The sequence below is a fragment of the Psammomys obesus genome, unplaced genomic scaffold (genome assembly GCF_907164565.1).
Source record: "Psammomys obesus unplaced genomic scaffold, mPsaObe1.curated_primary_1811, whole genome shotgun sequence".
Taxonomy (NCBI): Eukaryota; Metazoa; Chordata; class Mammalia; order Rodentia; family Muridae; genus Psammomys; species Psammomys obesus.
In genome coordinates, this window is record NW_026590715.1 from 1,671,548 (window position 1) to 1,682,975 (window position 11,428).

Genomic DNA, 11,428 nt, shown 5'->3' on the forward strand with positions numbered 1-11,428 from the left:
AGAGGGAAAGAATGAAGGGAGAAAAGGGAGGGAGGAAGAGAGGAAGGAAGAGAGAGATGGAGGGAGAGTGGAAGGGAGGGAGAGAGGGAGGGAGGGAGAGAGGGACGGAGAGAGGGAGGGAGAGAGGGACGGAGGGAGGGAGAGAGAGAGGGAGGGAGGGAGAGAGGGAGGGAGGGAGGGAGAGAGGGAGGGAGGAAAGAAGTTAGGAAGGAAGTTAGGAAGGAAGGAAGGACGGACGGACTGACAATGGATGGACCCCTCTGGAACCTTCCAGACACAAGATGGGTCAGGAAGGAGACTAGACACAAGCATTCTGCTAAAAGTAACAGCAATATTTTCACTGAGTTCCGGAATTAGTTTTTTTTTTTTGGTTTTTTTTTTTTTTTTTTTTTTTTTTTTTTTTTGTTTTTTTTTTTTTTTTTCAAACCGAAGTGGAAAAGTAAATTCAGGGCCTTGAGCATACTAGTTAATCATTTTTGAATCTATATAGATCAGCAGGAAGACCCCGTAGATGACATACCCTTGAAAAAAGCCTTTACACCTTCATCCTTGAAGTGTTTTCTCCTCACCTCACCGCTCCTCGAGGAAAAACAGCCTCCTTACCCGCCAGCAGGCCCGCCAGCAGGATTGCGTCATCACGCGCTGATTACATCATCACGCATCACAGTTTGCTTCTGCGCAGACGCATTACAGTTTGCGTCTGCGCACTGTGACAAAGGGGGAACGATACAGGCTGGCAAGGCTGTTAATGCTATCACAAGGATGTACTCCTTGTAGGAGTGTGGGAACATGGCAGTGGAACTTGCTACCACTCTTAATGTCAAGTTACCAACAAAGTCCTGCCCGAACTGGGTGTGCTTTTTCCACACATGTACCAAGGGAATGGAGGAACATGCACCGAGAAAGGGACCCCTTTAACTTACCGTTCTGACATCTTGCTTTCTAGATCGAAGGTGAGGAGGATCTCCCTATTAGTGGACTTGGGGATGGACATGGGAGAGAGGGTGGAATTGGAAGGGTCTAAGGGAGGGGGGCTAGAGGTGGGATACAAAGTGAATATATTTTAATGAATGAATGAATGAATTAATTAATTAATTAATTAATTAATTAATTAATTGTTTCATTTTTTAAAAATGTATATAGGTGTTTTCCCTGAATGCTTGCACTCATGAAGGGCAAAAGACAGTATCAGATCACATGGGGCTTGAATGGAAAATGGTTGTGAGCTGCCCACTGGCGCTGAAAATCAAGTCTAGATTTTCCAGAAGAGCAGCTATTGTTCTTAATTGATGAAACGTCTTTCCGGCTTTGGAAAGTATTTTTTGAGCCATAATTTAACTCATCAGATGGACTTTTAACAAATAGCTCAGCGTCAGCATCTAGTATCATCTGCAGAGTCTATTATCTGCAGCAGGACTAAGCACTACAACCTGTGGCAGATGCAGGTAATAGATGCAAATGAAGAATCAGAGAATGTTGACATTTTCTTGTTTGACTTTAATATTGCTTTGTTAGAATAATATGAAGGTTAATGCATCTAAGGAGGGAAAACTTCCGTAGATATTTTAAGAATTATATTGATTCCATGACAATCCTTTCGGTTATCAGTATTTTAAAAATTATAGATTGTAACTGAGAATACACTAAATATTGAATAATACACAAAAAAAAAATCCAGAAGGAGAACTGCAACTTAAGTATCTTTGGCTTATTAAAGAAAAATAAAAACTCAAGTCAGTTATGTCTAAATATGAAAACTCAGGGCCAGGAAGGAGAACATCAAGGCAAAGAGATGGAATTAAAACCCAGACCTTTCCAGGTACTGACTCACATGTTTGTAAAGCATGCTGTACCCATAAATTTCTTAGTAAGTGTACATGGATACTAGTCTTGTCTCAAAAATTCATAGAGCCATCAAAGTCTGCAATAAAAATCCCAGCTAGATTTCAGTTTTAATGAAAATATTAAAGAACATCATTTCAGAGAACATTGTTTATTTGTAATATCTCTTCCTGTTAAGGTTGATTTAGTGTTTAAGCACAGATACCTAATCTCATATAAATCTCAGCAGTAAATAATTCAGGCCTCAAATCAAATAAGGTATGAATTCAACTTCCAGATTTATGTCGTTGTTGTTTTTTTCTGTAACTGACAATGCAGGCTGTTGTTGCCTTTTTACACAGGGAAATATATGTCTCACCTATAATCAAATGAACTCTTTGAATTACATACTGATCAATTCCCTTCTGCTTTGAAGTTTGGTTCAAACAATCAGAATCCACAAGATTCTCCAATTCAAAAAGACATTCATTTTTATTTCCTGAAATTGGTTTCATTTGTATGTGATATGGAAGTGAAAAAAAATCTATAATCTTGAAGCCTCAGTTATGGCTGAGCTTTATATATTAAAGTTCTAAATACTTATAAACAGTATTACATGTTTGGATGCCACATGGCATCTTTTCAAAACCTGTCTAATTTCCCATGGGCTAATGCAGACAGCAAAATTTCATTTGTTGTCCTGAGTTCTGGCTTTCTCTGTAGGCAAACATTTTCTGATTGCCCATTCTAAAGAGGTCACTGCAATAGACTCTAAGATGAGATTCAGAGTTGAGAGTGAAGGCAGGGGACAGGCAGACAGGAACAGTGATAACTTGAGCCTAGTACCTCTTCTCACATCACTTATATACTATATGGGATATTATCTAAATATTATAATAGTTTATATTACATTAGTATTCATATTATTGAAGGTCAATGGAGGAACAGAGGGAATGTTTCAGAAAGAAGTCTCAATACGGCCTTACCAGGGAGAATGCATAGAAACTTGGCCTTAAAGAAGGAGAGACGTGGGGCTAAAGACTTGGTTCAGTGACATTGAACCTGCTTAGTATGTACAAGGCCCTGATCTCGTCTATAACATCAAAGAAAAAAAAAGAATGGGTGAATTTTAACAGGAATAACTGAGAGAATATGAGGATATAGGCAGAGGGAGGAAGATTGAGTTTCTGCATAACAAGCAGCAATAGCAAAGCCACAGGGCTCAAAAGAACAGAGAAGATTGGAGACTGAATGACAATAAATGAAACTTTTAGTTCTGTATTTTGGAGCATTTATGTGTGTGTGTGTGTGTGTGTGTGTGTGTGTGTGTGTGTGTGTGTGAGAAAATCTGTGGCTGACTAAGTAGGCACTCTAGGGAGAGAATCCTCAAGCTGCATTGTATACAATGACAGTGACTTATTTCAGAAGTACAAAGACTGATGCTAAAGCTCTGGCCTTAGAAAAGGTAACTGTAGCTCTATCTAAACAAAACTCAAAGAAACAAGCAGAAGTAAATTACTTAGAGAAAACAAAAGAAGACTATGTGGCTGCCATTGCACAATATTCACATTAAAAAGGAATCTTGTCAGAACTTTCCAGTTTCTATTTGGTTTCAAGTCAAAAGTAGTATAAGTTTCACCCAGAATAGAACTATGGAGAGGGACACAAATACACACACACAGAGAGAGAGAGAGAGAGAGAGAGAGAGAGAGAGAGAGAAAACAAAAAATAAATAACAGAACTATGACACTAACAGATATCACAAATCATATGGACCTAATAAACATCTACAGAACTGTTCACCCAAACACAAAAGAATTTACCTTCTCAGTGCTTCAGTTAACCTTCTCCAAAATAGACCATATAGTTGATCTAAAAGCAAGCCTCAACAGATACAAGAAGATTGAAATACTTCCTTGTATCCAGTCAAACCACCATGGACTAAAGCTGGACATCAATAACAAAAAGCCAACACACACACGAAAACTGAACAACTCTCTACTCAGTGACAGCTGGGTCAGGGAAGAAATAAAGAAAGTTATTAAAGGCTTCCTAGAATTCAATGAAAATGAAGGCACAACATACCCAAACTTATGGGACAAATGAAAACACTGCTAAGAGGAAAGTTCATAGCACTAAGTGCCTTCATAAAGAAATTTGAAACATCTCATACAAGGAACTTAACAGCTCCCCTTGAAAGCCCTAGGGGGAAAAAAAAGAATCAGACACACCAAAGAGAAGTAGACGGCTGGAAATAATCAAACTCAGGGTTGAACTCAATAAACTAGGAACAAAAAGATCAATTCAAAGAATCAATGAAACCAAGAGCTGGTTCTTTGAGAAAATCAACAAGGTAGACAAACCCTTAGCCAAACCAACTAAAAGGCAGAGACACATTATCCAAATCAACAAAATCAAATATGAAAAGGGGGACACAATAACAAACACTGAGGAAATCCAAACATTCATTAGATCTTACTTCAAAAGCCAATATACCACAAAATTTGAAAATCTATGTGAAATGGACAGTTTCTACATCAATTTCACTTAAAAAGCTAAATAAAATCAGGCAAATAAATTAAATAGTGCCGTATATCCTAAGGAAATAGAAGCAGTCATCAAAAGTCTCCCATCCAAAAAATGCACTGGGCCAGATGGTTTCAGCACAGAATTCTATTAGACCTTCAAAGAACAGCTAACACCAATACTCTTCAAACTGTTCCACAAAATAGAAACAGAAGGCACTTTACCGAAAATTATTCTATGAAGCTACAGTCACCTTGATATTTAAGCCTTACAAAGACCCAACAAAGAAAGAATTTCAGACCAGTTTCCCCTATGAACATTAATGCAAAAATACTCAATAAAACACTTGCAAACCGAAACCAAGAACACATCAAAGGTATCATCCACTAATACCAACTAGGCTTCATCCCAGTCACTCTGGGTAGTTCAGCAAACTGAATTTCATCAATATAATCCGCCATATTAACAAACTGAGAGAAAAAAAACATTATTATCTCCTTAGATGCTAAAGAAAGCATTTGAAAACATCCAACACCCTTTCAAGTTTAAAGTCTTGGAGAGATCAGGGGTACAAGGCACATACCTAAACATAGTAAAAGAAATTTACAGCAGGCCTATAGCCAACATCAAAATAAACAGAGAGAAACTGAAATCAGTCCCACTGAGACAAGAGAAAAGGCAAGGCTGCCCATTCTCCCCTTATCTCTTCAATATAGTACTTAAAAGTCCTTCCTAGAGCAATAAGACAATTAAAGGAGATCAAGAGGATCCATTTCGGAAAGGAAGAAGTCAAAGTATCACTATTTGCAGATGATATGATTGTATACATAACTGACATCAAAAATTCAACTAGGGAACTCTGACAGCAGACCTTTAGTAATGTGGCTGCATACAAAATTAACTCAAAAAAATTACTAGTCTTCCTGTATACAAAAGACAAAAGGGCTGAGGAAAAATTTAGGAAAACAGCACCCTTCACAATACCCACACACAAAAAAAAATATTGGTGTAATTCTAACCAAACAAGTGAAAGACTTGTATGAAAAAAAAATGTCAAGTCTCTGAAGAAAGAAATTGAAGGATATCAGAAGATGGAAAGATCATGGCTGGGTAGGATTAACACAGTAAAAATGGCCATCTTACCAAAAGCAATCTACAGATTCAATGCAATTCCAATCAAATTACCAACACAATTCGTCACAGACCCTAAAAGAAAATTTTGCAACTTTATATGGAAAAACAAAAACCAGAATATTTAAATGATCCTATACAATAAAAGTACTTCTAGATGTATTGCCATCCCTGACCTCAAGCTGTACTATAGAGCAACAGTAATAAAAACAGCATGGAACTGGCATAGAAAAAGAATGGTGAATCAATGGAATCAAATGAAAGATCAAGAAATAATCCTACACACCTAAGGACCCCTGATCTTTTACAAAGATAGTAAAACCATACAATGGATAGAAAATAGCATTATCAAAACATGGTGCTAGTATAACTAGATGTCCACATGTAGAAAAAGGCAAATAGACCCATATCTATCACCGTGCACAAAGTTAAAGTCCAAGTGGATCAACGACCTCAACATGAAACCAGACACACCAAATCTGTTGGAAGAAAAAGTAGGTAACAGTCTTGAACTTATTGGCACAGGAGACAAATTCCTGAACAGAACACCAACAGCACAGGCTCTAAGATCAACAATCAATAAATGGAACTCAAGAAACTGAAAAGCTTCTGTAAAACAAAGGACACTGTCATAAGAACAAAACGACAGCCTACAGACTGGGAAAGGATCTTCACCAACCCTATATCTGACAGAAGGCTAATATCCAGAATATATATATATAAAAAAAAAACTCAAGACATCAAAAAGCACCAAACCAAGTAATCTGATTTTTAAAATGGGGAACAGAGCTAAACAGAAAATTCTCTGTAGAGAAATATAAAATGGCAGGGAAACACTTAAAGAATGCTAAACTTCCCTAGTCATCAGGGAAATACAAATCAAAACGACCCTGACATTTCACCTTACATCTATCAGAATGGCCAAGATAAAAAACTCAAGTGACAACACATGCTGAAGAGGATGTGGAGAAAGGGGAACCCTCCTCCATTGCTGGTGGGAATGTAAACTTGTCCAACCACTTTGGAAATCAATCTGTCACTTGTTGGTATAATGGTCTTTGAAAATGTGTACACCTTACCCTTGTTCATTCAAATGCTGATTTCTCCCCCCCCCCCAATCTCTGGCTTCAATCCTAAACATCTTGTCTCAACTTGGTGTAAACTTCCAAATAAAGCAACTAGACACAATGTTGAGCTGGGAGCAGCTAGAGGGCAGGAAATGAGTGGGAGGAGAAAGGGCGTGAGAGGAGCAGGGAGATGGAGCTGGAAGAGAGATCTTGGAGGAAGTGGAGCATGAACCAGACCTATGACTTCACAAAAAGCAAGTATAATGTAAGAAATCTAAATGTTAGGATTGGAGGTTTAGGATGGAATAACTATTGCCCAGCATTATGTTCTAGGTTAACTAAATAAACCCAGTCTCTGTGTGGTGATTTGGGTATACAGCTGTTTAGGGCTAACAGCAGCATTACTAAAAGATAATTATTAGTAAATATTAATCACCAATTACAACACTTTCTCAAATAAATAGTAATAGTGCTACCTCAAGATCCAGCCATCATTCCTTGGCATATATCCAAAATATGCTCAAGTACACAACAAGGACATTTGCTCAACCATGTTCGCAGCAGCTTTATTCATAATAGTCAGAATCTGGAAAAAACTCAGATGTCCCTCAACAGAGGAATGTTTACAGAAATTGTGGTACATTTACACAATGGAATACTACATAGCAATTAAAAACAAGGAAATCATGAAAATTGCAGGCAAATGGTGGGATCTAGAAAAGAGCATCCTGAGTGAGGTATCCCAGAAGCAGAAAGGCACACAGTATATACTCACTTATAAGTGATACTAGACCTATAAGATAGAATAAAAATACTAAAATCTGTACACCTAAAGAAGCTAAACAAGAAGGAGGACCAGGGATAAGATGATAAATCCTCACTTAGAAAGACAAATGGGATGGACATTGGAAGTAGGAGAAAACAAGTAACAGGATAGGAGCCTACTGCAGAGGGCCCCTGAAAGACTCTACCCAGCAGTGTATCCAAGCAGATGCTGAGGCTCATAGTCAATCTTTGGGCAGAGTGCAGGGAATCTTATGAAAGAAGGAAGAGAGGAAAGACCCAGAGGGGACAGGAGCTCCATAAGGACAGCAACAGAACCAAAATATCTGGGCACAGTGGTCTTTTCTGAGACTGATACTCTAACCAAGGACCCAGCATGGAGAAAACCTAGAACCTCTGCACAGATGTAGCCCATGGCAGCTCAGTGTCCAAGTGGGTACCCTAGTAATGGGAACAGGAACTGTCTCTGACATGAACTTAGTGACTGGCTCTTTGATTACCTTCCCTGAGGGGGATGTAGTCTTATTAGGCCACAGAAGCACTGTAGCCAGTCCTGATGAGACCTGATAGGCTAGGGTCAGATAGAAGTGGAAGAGGACTGCCCTTATCAGTGACCTAGGGGAGTGGCAAGGGAGAAGAAGAAGGATAGGTGGGATTGGAAGTGGACAATGGAGGGTGCTACAGCTGGGATACAAAGTGAATAAATTACAATTAACAAAAAATAAATTCATTTAAAAAACTCAAATAACAACCCATGCAGGAGAAGATATGGAGGAAGCGGAAACCTCCTCCATTGCAGATAGAAGTACAAATTTGTACAACCACTTTGGGAATCAATCTGGAGCTTTCTCAGAAATTTGGGAAAATCACGACCTCAAGATCCAGCTATACTACTCCTGGGCAAATACCCAAAAGAGGCCCCACCATTCCACAAGGACATTCATTCTCTCAACAGTTCATAGCAGGTTTATTTGTTATAGCCAGAATCTGGAAACAACCTAGATATCCCTCAACAGAATAATGGATACAGAAATTCTGGTACATCTACATAATGCAATACTACTCAGCAATTAAAAACAAGGAAATCGTGGAATTTGCAGGCAAATGGCAGGAACGAGAAAAGATCATCCTGAGTTAGGTAACCCAGAAACAGAAAGACATACATGGTATACACCCACTAATAAGTGGATATTAGCCATATAATATAGGATAGCTATATTAAAATCTATAGACCTAAAGCAGCTAAACAAGGAGGACCGTAGCGAGGATGCTAAAATCTCATTCAGAATGGCAACCAGGTATAGACACCAGAAGCGGTGGAAGAGAGGGAACAGGATGGGAGTCTACTATAGAGGATCCTCTGAGGCTCCACCCAACAGGGGATCAAAGCAGGTGCTGATACAACCAAACTTTGGGCAGAGCACAGGGAATCTTCTAGAAGAAGTGAGGGATAGGAGGACATGGAGGGGACAGAAACCTCACAAGGAGACCAACAAAACTAAAAAAAAAAACTCTGAGCCCCAGGGGGTCCTGCAGAGACTGATGCACCAACCAAGGACCATGCATGGAGAGGATCTAGACCCCTTGCTCAGATGTAGTCAGTTGGCAGCTCAGTCTCCATGTGGATTTCTGAGTGAGAAGAGCAGGGGCTGCCTCTATCAAGAACTCAGTTGCCTGCTCTTTGATCACTGTACCTGGCAACTGGCCTTACCAGGCCACAGAGAAAGAGGATCCAGGCAGTCCTGATGAGTCTTGATAAGCTATGGGAAGATGGCAGAGAAGAAGAACCAGTAGACTAGGGTAAGGGGATATGGGGGAATAAAAAAGGAGGGTGGGACTAGTAGGAGTTGAGGGAGTGGGCTTCAATAAATTATAAAAAAATAAAAAGAAATAAAATATTCTTCATCACAAAAAATATTAGAAAACTTCATTCTAATAAGGCAAAATTGCAGGATATAAAATAAGTATAGAACAGTGGCCTTCATATGTACCAACAATAAACTCTCAGGGAAAGAAATTATGAAAAATGTTGCATTCATATCAGTTCCAATATAGTATGATGATTATGATAATAATAATAAATATACCCAGGAATAAACCTAAAGAAGTTTCATCAAAGAAGTAAACAACCTCATACAGTAAAAACTTTAAGGCATTTAAAAAGAAAACAATAGAGTTTCCATACTCTACTGGCAAAATTAATATAATGAAAAACTAATCTACAGATTCAATGTGATACTACCAAAATAATTTTGCAGATTTAGTACAACAATCATTAAAATTCACAGATACAGGAAAACTAATCTAAAAAATTCATATGAAACCACAAAAGAGCACAAAGAACCATAGTGATTATAATGAGTAAGAACACATCTTGAGGTGTCACAATAACTGACCTCGCACTTTACTACAAAATTATAGTGAGAAAGATATTCTGTACTGGCCTAAGGAACAGACAGTTAGACCAATGTAACAGAATAGAGGACCCGGAAATAAACTGATAAGGCTATGGCTATGTAATCATTTTTAAAGATTTTTAAAGTCAATTTTATGTGTAGAAGTGTTTTGTGTACGTGCGTGTGCTCACACATGTGCGTGCGTGCATGCGTGTGTGTGTGTGTGTGTTACAGGCAGTTCTGATCATCTACATGGGCTCTGGAAACCAAAATAGATTTTATATTGTTCTTAACTCCTGAGCCATCTCGCCAGTCTACCTGCCTACTTTTTGACAAAGGTTGCAAAAACATACAAAAGGAAAACTAGCCTCTTCAAACAGTGCTAACAAAACTGGATATCTACCTGCAGAAGACTAAAATTAGATCCGTATTTTTTACCTTGTACAAAAATCAACAAATTGGATCAAAGGCCTAATTTAAAACCTGATGTGCTAGGTTCAGTGAGAACCTTCTGAACAGAAGTCTTAAAAGCACTGGAACCAGCCTCAAAAATCAACAGATGAGGCTGCATGAAATTAAATGATTTTGCACAGGTGTTCTAGTTTGCTCAGTGCTTCTGTGAAGAAACACCATGATGACAATAAACAACTTGGGGAAGAAAGGGTTTCATTGGCTTACATGTCTGGATCAGAGTCCATCATTGCAGCAAAGTTCGAAGCAGAAACTATGGAGGAGAATATCTTGCTCTCTGTTTTCAATGACTTGCTCAGCTTATTTTCTTATACAATCCAGGACCACTTGCATAAGGATGGCACCACCCACAGTGGGTTGTGCCCTTTTACATCAATCAACAATTAAGAAATTGCTACTCAGATGTGCCTATGGGCCAATATGGAGGCATTTCCCCAATTGAAGTTCCTTCCTCCCAGGTGACTTAGGATACTGTCAAATCGACAAAATATAGTGAAATGGGTAAAGAAACTGTCAACAGAACACAGGGCACACAGAATAAAGACATCTTTACCAGCTATACTTCAGACAAAAGGGTAAGATCTAGAATTTACAAAGAATGGCAAAAATTAAACACTAAAACCCACCTGCCAATAAGGAATGGAATGATAAAATGAACAGACCTCAAAAAAGAAACACAAATGGCCAATAACTAATTTTTTAAAGTGTACAACATCCCTAGTCATTGTAGAAATGCAAGTTAAAATGAATTTGAGTTAATACCCCAATCCAGAATGGCTATCATCAAGAAAATTGACAACAAATGTTGGAGAAGACATAGGGAAACAGGAATTCTTATTTAGTGGTGATGTGGCCACAAATTAGTACAGTCAATATAAAAAGAAGTTTAAAAGAGTAAAGTTAAAAAGAGCATATGACTCAGATGTTCCAGTGCTGTGCATCCCATAAAGGACTCTATTTCCTACCACCAAAACTTTTCCACATCCCTGTATATTGCTGCAATATTCACAACTGCCATGGAACGAGATTAGCCTAGACGCCCATCAACAGATGAATAGATGGTACATATACAGAATAGAATATTATTCAATGTGAAGAAAAATCAAATTTGCAGGAAAATTGATGTACCTTTCAAGGGTATTAAAAGAAATAACTCAAACTGGTAACGAGAGAAAGAAAGAAAGGAAGGAAGGAAGGAAGGAAGGAAGGAAGGAAGGAAGGAAGGAAGGAAGG